The 23150-nt window shown below is 38.9% G+C and overlaps 1 long non-coding RNA gene across 1 annotated transcript in view; it reads right to left on the bottom strand.

Moving 5' to 3' along the window:
- The window catches only part of LOC105874738 (uncharacterized), an 84739-nt gene extending 71499 nt beyond the window's left edge, over positions 1-13240 (bottom strand). The window contains exons 1-3 of the long non-coding RNA XR_012915872.1: positions 10359-13240; positions 10065-10155; positions 8379-8468 (exon numbers count right to left, since the gene is read on the bottom strand). This is a non-coding gene — a long non-coding RNA (uncharacterized LOC105874738). The remainder of the gene's footprint in view (positions 1-8378; positions 8469-10064; positions 10156-10358) is intronic.
- Between the last annotated feature and the right edge of the window lie 9910 nt (positions 13241-23150).

Raw genomic sequence — 23150 nt, 5'->3', positions numbered from 1 at the left:
AGAGGCCGGGTGCGGTGGCTCACGCCTATAATCCTAGCACTCTGGGAGGCCAAGGTGGGCAGATTGCTCGAGGTCAAGAGTTCAAAACCAGCCTGAGCAAGAGTGAGACCCTGTCTCTACTATAAATAGAAAGAAATTAATTGGCCAACTAATATATATAGAAAAAATTAGCCAGGCATGGTGGCACATGCCTGTAGTCCCAGCTACTCAGGAGGCTGAGGCAGAAGGATCGCTTGAGCCCAGGAGTTTGAGGTTGCTGTGAGCTAGGCTGACGCCACGGCACTCACTGAAGCCTGGGCAACAAAGTGAGACTCTTTCTCAAAAAAAAAAAAAATATTTAACTAAAATTTTATTTTTTAAAAGAATTCTGATCTCCAAGCCTCAGTTTCCCACCCAAAACCATACCTCAGGGGCAAAATCACATCCCCTGGAAAAAGCCTGACTACATCTCAGAGATAACCAAGTCTCCAGGAGCAGAGAAAATAAGAAAGAATGACAACAACCTGATGAAGCTGCCTGCTAATTACTCCACAGCTGCTTTAGTTTCAACTGACAATGCTCACTGGGTGTTTTTTTTTTTTTTTCCTTTCTTTCTTTTTGTCCTCATAAAATCAGCAAGCCACTTGGCCTCACTGCTGGCATCTCCCTTGTCCTTTTTGGGCCATGCCACCCCCCTTCTCTCTTTCCCCACTCTCTTTCACTCTCTCTCTCTGTCCTCCAAGAAGATAAAATAAACTTTTGTACCTTTAGATCCAAATCTCTGCATGAGAAATCTTTCTCCACCTATGCCGTGAGCACCTACTAGGCTTTCCACCCTAACACTAGCACTCTGGGAGGCTGAGGCAGGAGGATCACTTGAGCCCAGGAGTTTGAGGTTGCTGTGAGCTAGGCTGACACCATGGCACTCTAGCCAAGACAACACAGTGGGAGTCTGTATCAAAAAAAAAAGAAAGAGAGAGAGAAACACTTACCAACTACTCTCTCTGAGGATTGCAACCTGTGAGGTTTCAGCTACATAACAAGACCATCTTTGCTAACTAACCATCCTCTTCTTCCTCTCCCATAACCTGCCTTCCCACTAAAGCCTGACTTACCACTGTAACCTTGAGCATGCTCTGAGCCCACATTCTTCTGTGACCTCAAGATGGCATATACCATACCCCCTTAGGTGGTTGGGTCTTCATTCTGAAGGCTCCTGTTCCATGAAGCACTACGATAAAATAAATTAGTATGCCTTTTCTCTAATTAATCTGCCTTTTGTGAGTTGATTTTTCAGTGAAACTTCAGAGGGCAAAGGATAAGTTTTCCCTTGGCCCCTACAAATCCATGCTGTATGATTCCATAAAAAGTGTCAAAATGATAAAAGAGATGTCTGTCATTAGTGGTCACCCTTTAGGATAGTGACTGGGTGAGGCTATGAGGAAGCATCTATTAGGTTTATGAACTAAAATAAAATCTTAAGGCCACTCCCCACCAGCTGACTGAATGGACCCCCCCTCTTGGCCAAAGGGATACCCTAAAACTGAGTTGCCGGCCATGAGAAGGGAGGTCACACATGCCTCATCACGCGTTGGTCCCTCTTGTAGCTATCCTCTGTAACTGATGAACAGGCCTGAGGCTGTGCAAGACAAACCTGCAGGTCCTCAATTTATACAACACATATATGGCCGTAGCTTATCTCTGATTAACAGACTTTTTCATCTTAAAACATTCCAAGCCTTTAGACAAAGCTTCATTTTTTTAACTAATTACAAGCCAAAGAGTTTTTAAACCCACCTATAACCTGTAAGCCCCCACTTTAGGATGTCCCATCTTTTCAGGCCAAACTAATATATGCCCCCCACGTATTGACTTATGACGTTACCTGTAACCCCTGTCTCCCTAATATGTATAAAACCCAACTGTAACCCAATCACAATGAGTCCACTTGCTCAAGGCTTCTTGGCCATGGCTCCAAGCTGCGGTCCTCAAATCTAGCTCAGAATATATATGTCTTTAAATTATTTTACAGAGTTTGACTTCTTTTCTATTGACAGGCGAACAATGTTCTTGTTTTTTAATATAAAAGCTGCATACAGAGATGTATCTTGTTTATGAAACTTTCTTGAACTATGCACTTATGATCTGTGTATGCATTAATGTATTCTTTTTATTATTTTTTTTTTTTGAGACAGAGTCTCTCTCTTGTTGTTCTGGCTAGAGTGCCATGGCATCACCAAGCTCACAGCAACCTCAAACTCCTGGGCTCAAACGATCCTCCCGCCTCAGCCTCCCAGAGTGCTAGGATTATAGGCGTGAGCCACCGCACCCAGACTAATGTATTAATTTTTTAAAAAAATACATATAAAAAAAATTTTAAGGTTTGAAGAATGTAAATAGATTTGTGGCATGACTCCCTCATATTGTCAAAATAGAAGTCTTAAATACCTTTACTGTGATTACTTTTTAAGGTTGCCCCAATATTTAAGCAAAATTTAAGAGATTCTATATATACAGCTAGCACAAAAAGGGTAAAATACAGAATTATTTAAACAACAGAAAAGCTAAGGCAAAAAAATTAAGAAAATAAGGCAGTTGTCATGAAGAGCACATTATAAGTCAATAAACTGAATGCCAAACATATCCAATATTATTTTAAATCCAAATAGACTAATTGCTCCTATTAAAGTGAAACATTAATGACAATATTAAATTAGACATTTTTTGAGAGATATAGCCAAAACATTAAAGCAGAAAAATTTTTAAAAATATATCTTATGTAGGCTGGGCACAGTGGCTCACACCTGTAATCCTAGCACTCTGGGAGGCTGAGGTGGGCAGATCACTTGAGATCAGGAGTTCGAGACCAGTCTGAGCAAAAGTGAGACCCTGTCTCTGCCAAAAATAGAAAAAATTAGCCGGGCATGGTGGCGCATGCCTGTAGTCCCAGCTACTCAGGAGGCTGAGGCAGGAGGATCACTTGAGCCCAGGAGTTTGAGGTTGCTGTGAGCTAGGCTGACACCACGGCACTCTATCCCAGGCAACAGAGTGAGACTCTCTCTCTCTCTCTCTCTATATATATATATATATATACACACACACACACACACATACATATCTTATGTAATTTAAGCAATTAATCAAGTAGGATGGCCATAAAAAATCAAATAAAATGGCCTTTAAGCTTAAAGCAGTTTGTAATTGATGTAATTAGTATTATTTTATATTTTTAATATATACTTTCCAATATCATTTGATGAATGATAAATATAATTTGATTTATAGATACACATTTATAGACATACAAATACGCATTTTTGTGCATATACCACCATTCTCACTGTTACATAACTATGCTTACAATTCCACAAATCTGTGGTAAATGAGTAAATTAACAACTGAATATTGTGAAAAAACATAAAATTTATATTTTTCTGATAATATTAGGGGATTTTCGGTTTCTTATCCAGGCAAAACAGAGCCTAGATACACTAGAGTCCTGGCTCATGAAAATAAAAGGACTGAGAGTTGGGAAACATGCATCAGTTAGTGCAGAGATGTTCACCACCAACCAACCAGAATTATTTGAAAGAGACAAGCAAGGCTGAAAGATAGAGGAGAGGGTATAAAAACACACTAAGGTGCTCACCAGGACAAGGATGCTTTTGGTAGCTCTGGTGTAGGGGATTTTTGTAAATTTTTCTAGTTTAAGAATTAAATTTAGTGATTAATGTACGTGTTCTGCCCAGAGCGTTTAAAAGCAATGTGCTCCAGACAAGGTCTGTTGCTTAGAGGCATAACAAAGGAAGTGAGCAGCAAGTAAGCAAGAGCTGCCCAGCCCCACGGCAATGGGGGGTTTGGAGGCCACACAATAAACACATTGTTCCTGTGATTGCTGCTCAAACCCCATAAGATGGCTGGTTAGTCAAGGACGGGTAAGACTCCACAAGAAGAGGGGAGACCTAAGCCATGCACAGCTGCCGGGGGTCAGCCTACAACCTTAGGGGTTCACCCTAAGAGAAGCTGGGGATGAGAAATGCCCCCTGTGGCTTGCCTTGCCCATCCTTGCTAATCTCTGTCTGTGATCTATGCCTAGCCCCTGGAGCAACCACCTGGAAATTCTGAGCCAGAGGCTATCTGCTTCCCTAAGGCTATGCATTCTGGAATTTATGGCCATTGTTGAAATGCCTGGGTGGGCACGTATAAAGAACTAACTTTGATTTTTGGGGTATAAAAATAAAACAACTGGTGCGTTCCGCACTGCAGTCTTGTAACCGTCTTTGTGTGTGTCTGTGTGTCTTTTTCTGTTCTGTGTCCATCTTCTGTCCTGCAAACGGGCCACGACACTCTGGATTCAGGGGAGGATCTGGGAAAAACATTAGTCTTCCGAATGTGTCGCACCTGCTGCTTGTGCCTGTGCAGGATGAAAACCATGGAGCTGCTGGCCCAGATCATGAGTCCCAGACACAAAACGTCTGTGAATAGTAATAACGTTGAATATAGTGAGTCTATAATTGTGTCATTAACTATACTATAATAGTAACCATGGCCTTTCTTCTTGGTAATGTTTCTGTTGATCCATTTGCCAACACCGTAAAGAGGAAAAACGGTATTTATCAGCATGTTCAGGATCCAGCACAGGATGGTGAGTAAGCCTATGCATTTGAGAGTGTTCACTTTAAGCTCTGCCCACCAGGAGTCCCAGGGGATCATGATGATGGCCTGAAAGACACTCAACAGACAGGTGGTGCCAATGGACACACCCCTGCCCAGTCTTTGAACATAGAAAAGAAGTTTGCATCCAAAATCACTGGAAAGATGTTTCAAGCCCAAAGCTGCCATTTGTCTGTGGGAGTCCCCTAGAGAGGAGACATGAGGAGTTGGCTACCATCAGATGCTTCAGAAGCAAACCTGTGGGCCTTAATATGCACCCAGACAAGGAAAGGGAGAAATGATGATAAATAAGAGAGAAGTTCCCCAGGATCCCAGTACACTCTGTGATAAGAAGACTGTTCCTATGGCCAAATCTCTGGAGGCCATTCCATCAGTTTTCAATGACTGATATTTGTCTTCAGAGCCAGAAGATCCTTCATGGATTTAGCATGCAAAAGCTACATTTATCATGTGAACTGAAATCCAATAGTATCTGCATACTATCAGTTCCTTCTTAGATATGTTCCAAATTTTTCTTTTTAAGTGTTATTAAGAGATTTCCAAGAGTTGAAAATACAACCTTTAGAGGAAATTTACAAAGTATACATCACTGCTATAAAGAGTGTACATAAGATAACTTTTTTTTTCTTCAAAATCTCAGCCGGGTGTGGTGGCCCAGGGCTATAATCCTAGCACTCTGGGAGGCCGAGGCAGGTGGATCATTTGCGCTCAGGAGTTCGAGACCAGCCTGAGCAAGAGCAAGACCCTGTCTCTGCCAAAAATATAAAAAATTAGCTGGGCATGGTGGCATATGCCTGTAGTCCCAGCTACTCGGGAGGCTGAGGCAGAAGGATCGCTTGAGCCCAGGAGTTTGAGGTTGCTGTGAGCTAGGCTGACTCCACAGCACTCTAGCCCAGGCAACAGAGTGAGACTCTGTCTCATAAATAAATAAATAAATAAATAAATAAATAAATAAATAAATAAATAAATAAATAATAAAAAAATATATGAGGCACACAGTACATACTACTATTAGGAGAGCAATAGAAAGATGCATATGTTTTTATGCCATAAGCAAAAGTACACCTATCACAGGAACTACTAAACAATAGGAGCTCATGCCCTAAATTATAGGACATAAAACAAGACTTCATAATAAAATAGTATATGGTAGAAATTATCATTCAATTCAAATCATATACTTACACACTTAGTAACTGAGTTAAGTGAAATTATGAGCGATGAAGCAACAATTGTGAAAGATATTAAAATATAAGAAACACATATCTACAAAATTGGATCTTCAAGGTGCATAGCTTGTACATTTTATGAATTGAAATAGATATCTTAAAATTAATATTAGGGCTGGGAATGTTGGCCGGTGCCTGTAATCCTAGCACTTTCGGAGGCCAAGGCAGGACGATTGCTTGAGCCCAGGAGTTCAAGATCAGCTTGAGCAAGAGCAAGACCCCATCTCTATAAAAAAAAATACAAAAATTAGCCAGGTGCCTGTTGTCTCCGCTACTCAGGAGGCTGAGGTGGGAGGATTGCTTGAGCCCTGGCGTTTGAGGTTGCCGTGAGCTATGATGATGCCACTGCACTCTAGGTGACAGAGTGAGACCTTGGCTCAAAGAATAATAATATTAAAATATTTTAAACAAGTAGAGAAAATATCACAAGATACATTTCCTGCTGACCACTGCTGTCTGAAACACATAGTTATCTTTTTCTGAAATGCTGTTTGCGTAACTCCAAGAGGAAAATAGACCATAATCAACCACCAGAGATGTTTTCAATAGAGACACAATTACTGTCTCTATTCATCGCATCATACAACCAAAGTTAAAGGAAACATTTCTATCTAAGTAACTGCCATTTGGACACACTGCACAGGATTGTGATACCCCTGTATACTCCTTCTACAAGTACCATTCATGACAAGCATGACAGTTACAGGTATACATCTGGTAAACCTACACATTTAGTCTGTGATTCCTGTAGAGTGGGCTGAACAGCAGATGGATCTCAGGACTACTGTCTTTAAGCACATGAAAGATCAGGTTTCACGGTCACTTGGATCAAGCACCAACAATCACTGTCATTGTGGGCCACACTAAATTACATTAGGAATCATCAGAGATTTGCGTAGGATGTCGGACCCCACCTCTCTTTACTAGTCTCTCTTTATTAGCTCATGCCAACATAATTAGTAAAGTGGGAAGAGGAACAGACAAAGTCGGGCTATGCTTGGGGCTATGTCTAGGGGTCTCTTACCTTAGCCATGTCTTTGATTTACTCAAATATTGATATAGATTCATCTCTAGGTGATAGAAAAACAGAAAGAGAAGCTCCAGCTCACTCCGAAAGTATAACATGAAATCAGTACTCCATAGAGTCCAGCTTAAGCTCAGCCTTGGGTTACTAAGTCTCCTCAGGCAAAAGTGATAGTTCTCCAACGTCTGAAGCAACTGTGACCCTGGACAGCTGGGCACTGAGTGCACACTCCGCACGAGAATCTCACACCTACATCATAGAGTGATGGAACAGTCCCACAGGATTCTTAAGGGTGCTGTGGCAACCAAACTAAGAAGATGAACCCACAGTCCCTGCCATACCATTTGCTTAACTGATACGAACACAGTCCTGGCCCAACATGATTTCCAGACTCTCCTCTGGGCCTCGCAGGGGTGATTCAGAAAGACAGAGGTTATTAATGCCCCTCCATTACCCATAGCTCCTGGAATCTAAGCTGATTCCTCCCCAGGTTTCAGGATGTCCCTCTCCCTCTACAGAATCAGTCCCGTTCTCATACTATAATCTCACCTTCTTTTTTTTTTTTTTTTTTTTTTTTGAGACAGAGTCTCACTCTGTTGCCTGGGCTAGAGTGCCATGGCATGAGCCTAGCTCACAGCAACCTCAATCTCCTGGGCTCAAGCGATCCCCCTGATATGGAAAATGTCAGGCGCCTGGACGTGGCCGCTTGTCACCTCCTCATCGCTCTGCATCTCTGCGGGCCAGCACTGTGCATGGCCAGTTGGAGGACACGCTGCTGAGGCCAGGCCCCCCGGCAGAGAGCCGCCCGGCCCGCATGCCATCCGTGCCACTGCCTGTTTCCAGCCATGCTGCTTGTGTGATCCTGATTGGGTAATTTTTGAATCCCACTGTTTTTGATTGGATGTTAAAGCTTGTTGTTGATTGGATGTTAAAGCTTGTAGTTGATTGGACGCTTTTTGAGCCCTACCAAGGGTATAAAAGCAGGAGGAGCACAAGGAAGAGGGTCAGAAGATCGGAAGACAGGAAGAGAGCTGTAACACTAGGTGTGCTGAGCCTGGTGGGAAGGAATAAAGGCTATTCTCTGATTCTTCGTGTGCCGCTCCGTTCTTTCCCCAGTCAGGAGCTGTAACACTAGCTGTACACTTGCTGCAACACTCCTGCCTCAGCCTCTCAAGTAGCTGGGACTACAGGCATGCACCACCATGCCCGGCTAACTTTTTCTATTTATATATTTTAGCTGTTCTATTAACTTCTCTCTATTTTTTGGTAGAGACGGGGTCTCGCTCTTGCTCAGGCTGGTCTCGAACTCCTGAGCTCAAACGATCCGCCCGCCTCAGCCTCCCTGAGTGCTAGGATTATAGGCGTGAGCCACCACGCCCGCCCATAATTTCACCTTATTCTTGCCATTCCCTACTTTCCCATAGACATTTTATCCATAACAGCCAGGTGAAAGAGGGACATTTAAAACTTACCCAGAACTAAGTCTGAATCCCATAAACTCGCTTTTGGCAGGGCTGCCACTCAGATGGTCAGTATATACAAATCAGGCTGGCCGGGGGTTGCTGTTAGGAAAAAGACAGACACACCTTGCCCAGTAATGGTCAGAGTGAAAAATCTCAAATTTAGGAAATAGATTCACATAGTTCCCAACCATTTCATTCTTATCCTAGAGGCAGTCAAAAAGAGATAAGCCCTTTTGGGGACAGCCTCATTCAATCAACAAATTACTTAACCAAAATGTGTGGATCAAAATGACTACAAATGGGACACCTGCACTCGAATGTTTATAGCAGCACAATTCACAATCACAAAGGTGTGGAAACAACCCAAGTGCCCATCAATACATGAGTAGATTAATAAAATGTGGTATATGTATACCATGGAGTACTACTCAGCTTTAAGAAACAATGGTGATATAGCACATCTTATATTTTCCTGGATAGAGCTGGAACCCATTCTACTAAGTGAAGTATCTCAAGAATGGAAAAACAAGCACCACATGTACTCACCAGCAAATTGGCATTAACAGATCAACACCTAAGTGGACATATAGGAGTAACATTTATTGGGTGTCAGGCGGGTGGGAGGGGGAGGAGGGAATGGGTATATACAACCACAATGAGTGAGATGTGCAGCGTTTGGGGGATGATCATGCCAAAAGCTCTGACTCGAGGGGGGAGGGGGAGGGGGAATAAGGGCAATATACGTAACCTTAACATTTGTACCCCCATAATATGCTGAAATAATAAAAATAAATAAAATAAATAAAATAAAAACACAAAATGTGTGGATCAGGAGGAGGAAAAGGAAATGAAATCAGACAGCCTATTTTTAATAGATTTAGTGATGAAAGACACAGCATGTCAGAGTCCATGACTTTTTCCCAAAAGTCTTAAAGGTAACATGAATTATTAATAGTTTCAAGGGACACAGCGTTTGGCTAGAGTCAGCTGATGTTACAGTGATTATGCACATACATATATACACATACAATATACATACACACTGATATTTATACAAACGTGTGTGTATCACCACTTCCTTATAGTGTGACTATTTCTTAACAGTGTTTTCAGGTCTATGGAGATAAGTGAATGAACTGAATGTTGTACAAATACATACGATTCACATATTTCTGATAATATTAGGGGATTTTTTTTTTTTTTGAGACAGAGTCTCACTCTGCTGCCCAGGCTAGAGTGCTGTGGTGTCGGCCTAGCTCACAGCAACCTCAAACTCCTAGGCTCAAGCGATCCTCCTGCCTCAGTCTCCCAAGTAGCTGGGATTACAGGCATGCGCCACCATGCCTGGCTAATTTTTTTGTACGTATTTTTAGTTGTCCAGCTAATTTCTTTCTATTTTTAGTAGAGATGGGGTCTCGCTCTTGCTCAGGCTGGTCTCGAACTCCTGAGCTCAAACAATCCACCCACCTTGGCCTCCCAGAGTCGCCCAGCCAGAATTTTTTTATTATTTATCCAGGCAATGCAAAGCCTGGACACATTGGAGTCCCCGCTCATGAGAACAAAGGGGCTGACAGTTGGGAAACATGCATTGATTATTGCAGAGATGTTCACTATCAATTGACTGGGATTATTAAAAAGTGCCAAACACGCTTGTAACATAATAGAGAGAGCATAAAAAGATACAAAGGTGCTCACCAGAAGAAGGATGGTTTTTGTAGCTCTGGACTCAGGGGAGGATCTGAGGGAGACATTAGTCCTGTGGATGTGTTGGACACGCTGCTTGTGCCTGTGCAGGATGAAAACCATGGAGCTGCTGGCCCAGGTCATAATCCCCAAACATAAAACATCAGAGTATGATAACAAGGCAACATATAGTGACTCTCTGGCTTTGTCATGGTGAACAGCAGAACAATATCCAAAATCTTTTGTCTTTGTGATATTTTTTGTGTTCCACTTGCCAGTCATATACATAAGAAAAATGATATTTACCAGAATGTGGAGAATCCAACATAGCAATATGGAGGTACCAATATACTTGGGAGCTTTCCATTTAAGCTCTGCCCACCACCTGGAGTTCGTAGGGCTGATTGTGATGGCCTGGATGACACTCAAGAGGCAGGTGTTGCCAGTGGACACACCCCTGCCCACTCTGTGAAGATAGAAAACAAGTTTGCATCCAAAGTCATTGAGGACATGTCTAAACCCTAAAGCGTGCATTGTCTGAGGAACTCCTCTAAAGAGGAGAAATAAGGAGTTGCCTACAACCAGGTGTATGAGAATCAAATCTGTGGACCTTAATCTGTACCCAGAGCAGTAAAGGAAGAGAAGATGGTAAAGAAGGGAGAAGTTCCCCAGGATTCCAAGTGCAGTCTGTGATAAGAAGGTCATTACTGTAGACAAATCTAAGGCAGCCATTCTGTCGGTTCCCACAGACCAATATTCATCTTCAGAGCCAGAGGATCCTGCATAGGAATATGAGGCATGGGCTACATTTACAATGTCCACTGAAATCCGATTTCTCCATTTGGAAATATTTCCTTAAAGTTTTTTCCTATTATTAAGAGTTTGCCGATACGTGAATGCATACTCTTTAAAGTGTACTTGCAACGTATTAATCCTTGCTGTGAAGAACAGACATGCGGTAACTTCTTTATTCCCCCTGAATCTGTGAGACAGGCACTACCATTATAAAGATAAGGAGGACTTAAGCACAGAGAGGTTATGTATGTGATTTGTCTAAATTTACACACTGGTTGGGGTAGATGGGAACTTGATGTTGTCTGGGATCATTTCAAAGAGTGTGTTTTAACACCATGTTCTACAATCAAAGCAAGTTAGCTGAGTTCTTCCAATAATTCAGATATATAATTTTTATTTTATGCCTTGTCTTTATATTTTACATCAGTGATATTTAGTTTTATAATTTTGTTTCAAATTTCAATTGGTAGTATAAAAAATTACCCCATAGGCCAATGTCAATTATGAATGAACTTTTAAAGGTCTTGATAAAATTAGATGCACTGATTGTAGTATAATAATACAGAAATATGCCCCATGGTTTAGTTGGATTTAATGAATACAAGATTAGCCAGCCCATGTGAAAGTGAGACTCCATATTTACAAAAAATAAAGAGAACTTTACCTGGCTTGGTGGCTTGTACCTATAGTCCCAGCTACTTGGGAGGCTGAGGCAGGAGGATCATTTGAGTCAGAAGTTTGAGATTATAATGAGCTATGATCACACCACTGCACTCTAACCTGGACAACAAAGAGAGACCCTGTCTCAAAAAAAAAAAAAAATTAGTCCCCATTTCAGGATAGCCACAGAGAGACTCATTTTCTTTTAGGCCAGGAACAAAAGTACACTGCCACCTACTATAGGAATTATTGAACAATCTGATATCATGAACTAATTATGGGACATGGAACACTAGTGTATGATCAAATAGAGTAAGGTGGAAACTTAATTATTACTATTTTCAGTTCACATACTCATTGATTAATATATAAGTAAAACAATTAGCATTGTGATGAGATTGTGAAAGATATTAACATAGGACACATATGGAAAATTAAGTCTGTAAGATGTGGAATCTTATGCATTTTATAAATTGAAATGGTAGATTTGGGGATAGTAGATTTGTTTATTTATCTATTTTTAATTGACCAATAATAATTATATATATTTATGAGACACAATGTAATGTTTTGATCTATTGTAGAAATAGTCAAGCTAACTATCATATCCATCATATCCATATGATGGACCCATATCATATCCATAAACATATCCATAGTTTAAACCAGAGAAAATCATCACAAGGTAATTCAATACTGGCAACTGCTATCTGAAACTGATTATAAGGTTACCTGTTCCTTAAATGTTGCTTAACTTCATGACTGAAAACAGGCTCAGCATAAGCAACAGATCACTTATGTTTTCAGTAGAGACACAATTACTGTCTCCATTTAGCACTTCATACATGACTGTTTCAGAAAACATTTCTATTTCAGCAATCGTCATTTGGATACACTGTTTCTGCATAGGATTAGATAATTCTTATAGATTTATCCAACTCTTTATTATAAGCATGGAACTGATTGATATAGGTGCACCTCTCATTATCCTTAAAATTTTATCTATAATTTGTATAAAGTAGACTGAACAAGACATAGATTTTAGAATTATAGTCTTCAAGCACCTTAAAACTGAAGTTTCATTATCGTGTAAACACCAAAAGTCATCATCATCGATGATTATAAGAGTGGTGTAGGGTCGACAACCTCCAACACTCTATACCAGCTCAGCTCAGGATGTAGGATTATCACTCCCTCCTGTGCGCCTGTGGCACTGTGCCAGTTTTAGACCCATAAGGGTCCCCTTTTTATATATAATCACCTACCCGGACTCCTGACATATGTCCTTTCCTTACAGACACTACCTGTTAAACTGAAATATAAAATACTCACCTAACTTTATGCTTCTGTCTGGGTGAGGGGGGCGGGGCTCAGTGCAGTGGCCACGCCAGTCAGTATTATGTGGGAGGGAGGCAGCCAGACCTCAAGATATAGATTTATGGTGTCATGACCTCACCTTCTCTCAGAACTGCAATTATCATTTTACCTGTCACCGCAATGACAGTGCAGTCCCAAGATGTTGAGAATATATTTTTAAAACTCTTTTTCCCTTGTTGTAATTACAAAAAAAATAATTTACTAGCTCCTAGCTAGCATCTCCATAGAGACTTTGGTGTGTTTAGGGAGGCTCTTTTTTTTCCCTTGATCTTTGGAGGCTGACAGGGTCTCATGTGGAAGAAAACAGGAGATACTGTGGTCTGACATATGTCTCAGTGGAGTCTCTGCATACCAGAGAAGTCTTTCTACCCAAAACAAAGTTCTTTTTTTTTTTGAGACAGAGTCTCGCTTTGTTGCCCAGGCTAGAGTGAGTGCCGTGGCGTCAGCCTAGCTCACAGCAACCTCAAACTCCTGGGCTCAAGCAATCCTTCTGCCTCAGCCTCCCAAGTAGCTGGGACTACAGGCATGCGCCACCATGTCCGGCTAATTTTTTCTATATATATTAGTTGACCAATTAATTTCTTTCTATTTATAGTAGAGACAGGGTCTCGCTCTTGCTCAGGCTGGTTTCAAACTCCTGACCTCGAGCAATCCGCCCGCCTTGGCTTCCCAAGAGAGCTAGGATTACAGACGTGAGCCACCGTGCCTGGCCAAAACAAAGTTCTTTATAATCTTCAGACCTCTGAGCTGCACATGATTTTTAAGTCAAGTGCAGAGAAATGGAATTAGACAAAATATCTAAGAAGGATTTTCAAAGGGGTGAAAGGAAGAATATGATGCCAGTAGTTTATATTATAAATCATTATTTCATGAGCACAACTCAACACCAAATAATATGGAAAATTTGGAGAAAAATATAGTTTACTAATATTAAAATATATAGTACTATATAACTATATTAATATAATATGTATTATATAAATATATAAAATATAGCATGACCAACATAGTTTAGCAATATGCCAATTTCTCTTAACAGAAATATCCCAAGTGGTAAAAGTTTTCTGGCTAAATTGACAATGAAATGTTTTTTCATTGCAAAAAAATTCACTGGTCTTATAATGTCACAGCCAGTTCTCCCTCCAACTCCTGGTGCTATTCCTGTGTTTATGTCATTGTATGTTGCATGCCATAAGAGACTTTATGTATGTAGTTAAGGTTACTAGTTATTTGATCTTAAACTAGGGAGATTATCCTGGATTATCCGAGTGGGACCAATGTGTCCTTGAAACTGAGAAGTAAGTCAGAGAGATGTGACAGAAGAGTAAGTTAGTGCTTAGAAACAGGAGGGTGATTTCACACGCTGTAGCTGACAATGACTATGTGGGAACCATGAGAAGGAAATGAATTCTGACAACAACCTGAATGACCTTAGACGTGGCTTCTCCCCCAGAGACACAAGAATACAGCCCATACCTCCCATCTTGATTTTGGCCTTGTGCACCCACCAAAGCCTGACAGATTTCTCCTCTGTGAACTGTGAGAAAATAAATGGGTGCTGTGCTAAACAGCTGGTTAGACTGTAGTAATTTATACACATCTGAACAAATTTAATGACATAATATTTAGGTAAAATTTTAAATACCCATTAGTTGCCCCATGACCAACAGTAGATTGATATCCAGACATAACTTTTATCAGTTTTAAGTGTATCCTTCTGCATTTACAATTTCATATATATCTAAAATTACATCTGAAATTGCATAAAAATATATGTATATACACTCCCCATGAAGAAATTTTGCTCTTGTTTCAGTATTTAAATACATATTTGCAGAGTTAGATTACTATGCAATTAAATAGCTTTCCTTAATTAGTGATGTTTTCATACCAGTTAAACAGATCTATGCATTCCTCGAAATGCCACATAATATTCCATCATGATTATGAATAAGCCATCTTCACTGAAACACTCCCTGTTTACACACTAACAGAGCTGAATGTGTCCATCTGTCCCCTGCTATCACACATGTCATGGTATGTGAATCACACTGATTAAGCACATATGGGTTATCTGAGTGGTCCTTATATTTAGTATCATTGTACCATTGTGAGTGTATATTTTCCCTGCAGGCATGAACCAGTTAACAGATCTTGCAAATATTTGTAAGATGTCATATGTCAACAATTGTGTACCCATATACCTCCAGTCCCCCTTTCCACCTCCCTCTCTTCCATCTCTATTTAGAAAACATAACATACAAGACTTTTTTTATGATCAATAATAAGGAAACAGAAGACATTCTAAATTCTCCTGGGTCAGATAGGCCAAATAATACCCAAGTAGCAGGGAATTAGGAGGATCGATTCACTTAATGGGTGTAGATCCAAGCACAGTGCCCTGCAAATAGTGCACCCTAACATATGTGTGAGCACATAGTAGAGGCTCAGTAAGCACAGCTTCAACAAATGAATGCATTCTATTTCCCCAACATAGCCTAGATCAAACAGTACTGCTTTCTCTGGACTCCTCTCATCTGGCAAAAGGCCAGAAAATATTATGATTTTCAGGGAATTCTTGGGTAGTTTTCACTGGGAACCAGCAATATGTGGAGGAAAATGAGACCTGCTCTCTATGGGCTTTTTAGGGTGGGTCAGTGCACACTATATTCTCACTGCTGTAGAAAAATTTGAAAGCATCTCTGGGAAAGCACCTGTAGACAGAGGAGGTATCATTTTTCTTACATTTTAAAATTTTAAATTATTCCTATCAAAATTTGAATGGCATTTTTTTTTTACAGAAATAGAAAAAAATTCTAAAGTTCATATGAAGCACAAAGGAACTCAAATAGCCAAAACAATCTTGAGAGAGAAGAGCAAAGCTGGAGGCATCACATTTTCTTATCTCAAAGCATATTACAAAGCTACAATAATCAAAAGAGTATGGCACTGGCATAAAAACTGACATATCGATCAAAGGAAGAAAATAGAGATCCCAGAAGTAAACACAAATGTATACAGTCAATGTATCTTTGACAAGGGAGCAAAGACCACACAGCAGGGAAAGGATAGTCAACATCTCTTCAACAAATAGTGTTGGAAAACATTGATGAAATAGAATAATATTGGACCCTTATACTGTATACAAAAATCAATTTGAAATGGATTAAAGATTTAAGTGTAAGACCAGAAGCTCTAAAACAGTGAGAATAAAACATAGGAGAAAAGCTTCACAACACTGGACTTGGCAAGGATTTGTATGTTGAAGTCCTAACACCCAGTATGATGGTCTTAGAGGTGGACTGTATGGGAAGTAACTTGGGTTCAATTCCACCATAAAGTTGGGCCCCTCATGATGACATAAGTTCCTTTAAAAGAAGAGACACCAGAGAACTTGCTGTCCCTCTCTGACATATGACAACAAGAACACAGCAAGAAGGTTGCCATCTGCAAGACAGGAAGAGAGCCCTCACAAGGAACTAAATTAGCTAGAATGATCTTGGTCTTCCCAGATGCCAGAACTGTGAGAAACAAACTTTTGTTTAAGCCACCTAGTCTATGGTATTCTGTTATGTCAACCTGAGCAGATTCTCTAACCAAGGAAATGTTTGCTTTGCTGTTTGTTGTTTTCTTTTAAATCTGCATTATCTCTATAAGGAATGCTTTATAATTTTCCTCATCTAAGCTTTTCATTCATATATATATACATATATGTGTGTGTGTGTGTGTGTGTATACACACACACTTTGTAATTGTAGCCTCCTTTCCATAGTATCTTGTAACTGATTAAAATATATATAGATGAAGGCTTAAGTACTATATACTCATGTTACATTCTATTAGATTATTTTATTATTTTTTATTGATTCTTTTGGCTTTCAGATATATATCCATATGCTCTGCAAATAGATATGATTTTGCTGATTTATTTCCCATGGTTAATTGCCTTTACTAACACTTCAAATAAAGTGCCAAATAATTTAGAAGATATGGGTCTCATAGTGTTCTTTCTGACTTCAGGGGGAATTAATCTACTATTTCTCTATAGGTGAGATAGCACTGATGCTCAGTGACATTTCTTTTTCAAGCTGAGTAACATGCACTAATATCTTATTGTCTTATTTTTTATCATTATTACCTGTAGAATTCGGCCACATTAGTTTGTTTGCATCTGTCAAGATGACTGTATATCTTTCTGCTTATCTTTGTAAAGTGATAAATTACACTAATATATTATTATTTCCTAACAGTGATAACTATTGTAGTCTTGGTATAAGATTTACTTGAGGCCGGGCATGGTGGCTCACACTTGTAATCCTAGCACTCTTGGAGGCCAAAGCGGGTGGATCATTTGAGCTCAGGAGTCCGAGACCAGCCTGAGCAAGGGTGAGACTCCATCTCTACTAAAAAATAGAAAAAATTAGCCAGGCATGGTGGCACATACCTGTAGTCCCAGCTACTTGGGAGGCTGAGGCAGGAGTAACACTTGAACCCAGGAGTTTGAGGTTGCTGTGAGCTAGGCTGACAGCACAGCACTCTAACCCAGACAACAGAATGAGACTCTGTCTCAAAAAAAAAAAATATTTACTTGATTTTGCTATAATCTTTTAATATTGCCAATACTTGCTAATACTGTTTTCAATAATTTAGAATTCCAAAGCATACTAGAGATTTATTAAATATATTGGTGATTATATTTATAAAAGCTTCTGCACAGCCAAAGAAATAGTCGTGAAAGTAAACAGACAACCTACAGAATGGGAGAAAATTTTCACATCCTACACATCTGATAAGGGGCTGATAACTAGAATCTATTTAGAACTCATAAAAATCAACAAGAAAAAAATCAAACAACCCTATCAAAAAGTGTGCAAAGGACATGAACAGAAACTTTTCCAAAGAAGACAGAATAATGGCTAACAAACATGAAAAAATGCTCAACATCTCTAATCATCAGGGGAATGCAAATCAAAACTACAATGAGATATCATTTATTTCCAGTAAGAATGGCCTTTATCAAGACGTCCCAAAACAATAGATGTTGGCGTGGATGCAGAGAGATAGGAACACTCTTACACTGCTAGTGGGACTGCAAACTAGTTCAACCTCTGTGGAAAGCAATATGGAGATACCTTAAAGCGATACAAGTGGATCTACCATTTGATACAGCAATTCCATTACTGGGGATCTACCCAAAAGATCCAATGACACTCTACAAAAAAAGACACCTGCACTCAAATGTTTATAGCAGCACAGTTCATAATTGCAAAGCTGTGGAAACAACCCGAGTGCCCATCAATTCATGAGTGGATTAATAAAATTTAGTATATGTATACCATGGAGTACTATTCAGCTCTAAGAAACAACGGTGATATAGCACATCTTGTATTTTCCTGGATACAGCTGGAACCCATACTACTAAGTGAAGTATTCCAAGAATGGAAAAACAAGCACCACATATACTCATTAGCAAACTGGTATTAACTAAACAGCACCTAAGTGGACACATAGGAACTACATTAATTGGGCAGGGGGGAGGGAGAAGGGGGTGGGTATATACATACATAATGAGTGAGATGTGCACCGTCTGTGGGATGGTCACACTTGAAGCTCAGACTTGTGGGGGGTGGGAGGAAGCAAGGGCATTATTTGAAACCTTAAAATTTGTATCCCCATAATATGCTGAAATAAAAAACAATAATAAAAAAATAAAATATGATTTTTCAGTGAAAATAAATAAAATAAAATTTTGGTAAAACAATTGAAAGCATTATTCTTCAATACCTAATAACAATCAAGCTGAGAGTCAAATCAAAAACTCAGTACCATTTACAACAGCTGAAAAGAAAAGAAAATACCTAGGAATATACTTAACCAAGGAGGTGAAAGATCTCTACGAGGAGAACTACAAAACACTGATGAAAGAAATCATAGATAATACAAACAAATGGGAAAACATCTCATGCTTAAGGATTGGAATAATCAAACATTATTAAAATGTCCTTGTTACCCAAAGTGATCTACAGATTCAATATAATTTCCATCAAAATACGAATGTTGTTTTTCACAGATGTAGAAAAAATAATCCTAGATTTCATATGAAACCAAAAAAGAGCCCAAATAGACAAAGCAATCTTATGCAAATAGAACAAATCTGGAGGCATCACATTATTTGACTTCAAATTATACTACAAGGCTATAGTAACCAAAACAGCATAATATTGGTATAAAAATAGTCACAGAGACTAGTGGAACAAAATAGAGGATGCATAAATAAGACCATGTAGCCATGATCAACTGGTTTTTGACAGAGCAGACAAAAACATACACTTTGGAAAGCTTATTCAATAAATGGTGCTTGGATAGCCACATTCAGAAGAATGAAGCAGGATCCCTATCTCTCATTATATATAATAATTAACTCAAAATGGATTAAAGACTTAAGTGTAAGACCTGAAACCATAAAATAAAAATTCTAGAAGAAAATGTAGGAGAAACTCTTCTAGACATTAGGCTAGGCAAATAATTAATGACTAAGACCCCAAAGGCAAATACAGCAAGAACAAAAATAAATAAAAGAGACTTAATTTTAAAAAGGAAAATAAACAACAGAGTAAATAGACAACCTACAGAATGAGAGAAAATATTAGCAAACTATACAACCAACAAAGAACTAATATCCAGAATCTACAAGGAACTCAAACAAATCGGCAAGAAAAAAATAAGTAACCCCATTAAAAAGTGTGCAAAAGACATGAACTGAGTTCTTTCAAAAGAAGATAGACAGATGGCCAACAAACATATGAAAGATGCTCAACATCACTAATTATCAGGGAAATGCTTGTTAAAGCTAAAATGAGATACCACCTTACCTCTAATGAGATACCACTTTACCTCTATCAGAATGGCTAGTATTAAAAAATCAAAAAACAATAGATGTTGATGTGGATGTCGTAAAAAAAAAAAAAAGGAACATTTATATACTGCTGGCAGCACTGTAAATTAGCACAACTTCTATGGAAAACAGTATGAAGATTCCTCAAAGAAATAAAAGTAGACCTACCATTCAATCCAGCAATCCCATTACTGGATATCTACCCAAAGGAAAAGAATCCATTTTATGAAAAAGATACCTGTACCCAAATGTTTATTGCAGCACAATTCACAATTGAAAAGATATGGAATTAACCTAAATGCTCATCATTGATGAGCAAATAAAGAAAATGTGAGATACACACACACATACACACACACACACACACACACACACACACACACACACACACCATGGAGTACTACTCAGCCATATAAAGGAATGAAATAATGTCTTTTGCAGCATCTTGGATGGAACTGGAGAACATTATCCTAAATGAAGTATCTCAGGAATGGAAAAACAAGCACCATATGATTTCACTAATAAGTGGGCACTAAATTATGGGTACACATGGTCATAAAGTGGTATAAAGGACATTGGAAGCTAAAATCTAGCTATCAGGAATGATATACACTATTCTGGTGATGGGTACACTGAAAGCCCTGACTTTAGCCTTATACAGTTTACCCATAAAATAAAAACTTATACTCCCTTAATATTTTGAAATATAAAAATCTAAAAGAAAATATAAAAGGATTGGGAGAAATAAGCAGCTTCATACAATTTACTGAAGCAAACCAGACAAAATTTCACTACCATCAGGAAAACACACAAAAGTATAAAATTCATTGGTACAGCAGATACACAAATGAGAAAGAGAAAGGAGACAAACATTATTACTAGGAAAAAAACATGAAATTGAAAAGATAAGCAACAAATGATAAAGAAAGGAAAATAGGATATACACAGCAATTAGAAACAATTAACAGACCTATGAGGAAAAAGTCCTCACCTATCAATAACAACCTTGTATGTAAATGAATTAAATTCTCCAATTAAAAGACTGGATGAATGCACTAAAAAAAAAAAAAAATGACCCAATTATTTTCTGCCTAGAAGACATTCATTTCACCCGTAAAGACAGTCTGAAAGTGAAGGGATGGAAAAAAAATCCACATAAATGGAAACCAAAAGCATACAAGAGTAGTTATCCTTGTATCACATAAAACAGACTGTAAGCCAAAAGACACAAAAAGATTGGGAATGATAGTAAGAGTAGTTTAAAAAAAACACAAAAAGAGATAAAGAAGATTATTATATAATGATAAAGACACCAATTCAGCAAAAAAACACACAATTGTAAGTATATGCATCCAACACTGGAGCACCCAGATATATAAAGCAAACATTATGAGAGCTAAAACAGAGAGATAGATCACACACAATAATAGTTGGGGACATTAACACATCACTTTCTGCACTGGACAGATCATCTAAACAGAAAATCAGCAAAGAAATATCATATAATGTGCACTTTAGACCAAATGGACCTAATAGACACTTACAGAATATTTCATCCAACAGCTGTAGAATACACATTCTTCTCATCAGCAAATGGAACATTCTCTAGGATAGACCACAGTTGAGTCACAAAACAAGTCTCAACAAATTCAAAACAACTCAAAATCATATGAAGTATATACTCAGACCATGACGGAATAAAACAATAATAAGAGGAACTTTGGAAACTGTACAAATACATGGAAACTACATAACATGTTCCTCAACAACTATGGGCCAATGAGAAAAGTAAGAAGGAAATCAAAAGTAAGAAGGAAATCATTTATTTCTTGAAATAAATGAAAAGTGAAACACAACATACCAAAATCTATTGGATACAATAAAAACAGTGCTAGGAGAACATTTTATAAAAATAAATGCCTAAATCAAAAAAATTAGAAAGATTACAAATGAAAAACTTAATGATGCACCTCAAGGAACTAGAAAATCAAGAAAAAAACAAACCCAATATAAATAGAAAAAAAGAATTAATAAAGGTCAGAGAAGAATTAATAAACAAAACAGAGACTAAAAGACTCTACAAAGAGTCAACAAAGCAAAAAATTGAGTTTTCAAAAAGATAAACAAAATTGATCAATGACCTAGTGTTGAGGACTGACATTATACTTTCCTGGTTTAAGAATTAAATTTAGTGAGTAATGTACGTGCTCTGCCCAGAGCGTTTGAGAGTAATGTGTTCTGGACAGGTCCTTGTGACAAACAAGGTTGCTGCCTAGAGGCATAACAAAGGGCCTGAGTTTCTGCAAGTAAGCAAGACTGCCCAGCCCCGCGGCAGTAGGGGTCTGGAGGCCACGTGATAAACACATTATTCCTAGGATTGCTGCTTAGCCCCATAAGATGGCTGGTTAGTCAATGACGGGTAAGATTCCTCAGGGAGGAACAACCTAAGACATGCACAGCCACTGGGGGCCAGCCTAGAGGAACTGGGGACGGAAAATGCCCCCCGTGGCTGCCTTTCCTAACCTTGCTAATCTCAGTCTGTAATCTATGCCTGGCGCCTAGAGCAACCACCTGGAAACCTTGAGTCAGGGGACATCTGTGTCCTTAGGCTACATGTTCCAGAATTTATGGCCATTGCTGAAATGTCTGAGTGGCACATATAAGGAACTAACTTTGATTTCTTTGGATTATAAAAATAAACTGACCAATGCATTGGGCACTCGAGTCTTGTAACTGTCTTTGTGTGCCTGTCTATGTCTTTCTTTTATGTTTTATGTTCATCCCTCATCCTGCAAATGGGCCAGGGCAACCTAGGCTAACCACACACACAAAAAAGATGAAACAAAATGGACAAAGACATTACAACCGATACCATAGAAATACAAAGATCATTAGAAACTATTATGATACCTAAATCATACTTTAAAAAAATTTTTTATTTCAAAATATTAAGGGGTAAAGGAGCCATCCCTGGGTCAGATTGGTCAAGACCCAAAGTCAGCAGAACGAGAGCACATTGCTTGTTCCCACAATTAGCAAGACGTGACTTGTTGACCAGAAGAAAGAACTGTTCTTCCGGGCAAATGGCCAAGGATCTGTGGTTTTGCATGCAAGCCAAGGTTGTCTGTTATCCGCACTTGGTACCAGACGGTAAAGGATAGAATGCAAACATCTTCCTCTCTTGTGCTATGCAACCAAGCCAGGCGTCTTGTTATCTGCAAACGGTATAAGACGTTGAAGGGCATCTCTTGTGCTATGTCTAGAAGAACAGGTGCTGTTGATCCGTAGGAAGTCACATACTAGAAAGTAGCTGCAGGACGCTTGCCAAATTTAACAGTATAAAAATAAAACAACTGGTGCTTTAAGCACTG

Source organism: Microcebus murinus, chromosome 32 (genome assembly GCF_040939455.1).
Source record: "Microcebus murinus isolate Inina chromosome 32, M.murinus_Inina_mat1.0, whole genome shotgun sequence".
NCBI lineage: Eukaryota > Metazoa > Chordata > Mammalia > Primates > Cheirogaleidae > Microcebus > Microcebus murinus.
The sequence above is the reverse complement of the archived record's forward strand: the minus strand, read 5'-3'. Positions and strand labels throughout refer to the sequence as shown.